Below are 1182 nucleotides of genomic sequence, written 5' to 3'. Positions count from 1 at the left end.
TTCCCTTTACATCAGTCTTACCAACTAGGTAACCTGTTACATAATAGTCTTGATTGCATTAGTTATGCAAAGGGATACAGATACAGTGTTCTCTACTTGGAAAGATCTCCTCCTTTAGTCAAGTCATTTATGATTCATATCAATTGTCTCATCTGGCATTTCACAAAGCTCATTCTATTAAGCAATAACTCTGCCTCTTTTTAAATACCTTTGGAATAAGCTACAAATTATATCTACCACTTGGAATTTCACAATGCCTTTTACGAAAATAAAGATACTAAAAAATCTTTATAATAATGAACCCAATTTAGTTTTGTCTAATCCAGCTTCATAATTAAAAGTCTACTTGAAATGCATGCATTTTTCAAAGAACAACTATTGCCATGTCATAAGAGAGTATTTTTTCCATGGAATGCAGTCTGGAAATTTTTACCCTCTAAAAATCTGAGTTTTTATTCATTTATCCAAAACTATTCAGGGAGGTAAAATTATTAAAACACATCTTTAACTTAGGGTTTTGCATGCTATAGATCTTTTCCTGCTCTAAATTAGTGGCAAAAGCAGAAATTCTATAGTTCAGGCAAGATTCTATCAGTGAGTAAGATGCCCTTTGGCTGAATTTGTATTTGAGCCCAGAATATTCAATAACAGCAGAGCTGCTTGTCAGGATGCTAGGACTATATGCTGTTGAATTTCTTTGATTGCTCTGGATTGTTAGAAAACAAAACTAAAATTATACTATAACCATTCTTTACATAATGTGAAACTGTAGAGAACAATTGATAACATTTGGTTATTGTGGATAAGGTAGTCAAAAACTAATGACTGCATAATCTGACATGACTCCATTGAGGAGAAATGGAGTTTATGTCCTCTTTCATTTGAGACATGCAACTCAATGACGAAAGAGTGATCTGTAATCTACTCTGTGTGAGGGTCAGAAAATATGACAAATGTTAGACCATTTTGGTTTTCTGCTTGTTTTAAAATCAATAAATAATAATTGAACATATTTGGGGGGTTCAATGTATGTTCAGATATCTGTATATATTTTGTAATCATCAAATCAAGGTGGTTGGCATATCCATCACCTCAAACATTTATCATTTCTTTGTGATGAGAACATTTGAAATATCCTTTCTGAGTTATTTGGAAATGTATACTACATCATTATTGACTATA

The sequence above is a fragment of the Sciurus carolinensis genome, chromosome 2, assembly GCF_902686445.1.
Source record: "Sciurus carolinensis chromosome 2, mSciCar1.2, whole genome shotgun sequence".
Taxonomy (NCBI): Eukaryota; Metazoa; Chordata; class Mammalia; order Rodentia; family Sciuridae; genus Sciurus; species Sciurus carolinensis.
This window is presented reverse-complemented; position numbering follows the sequence as displayed.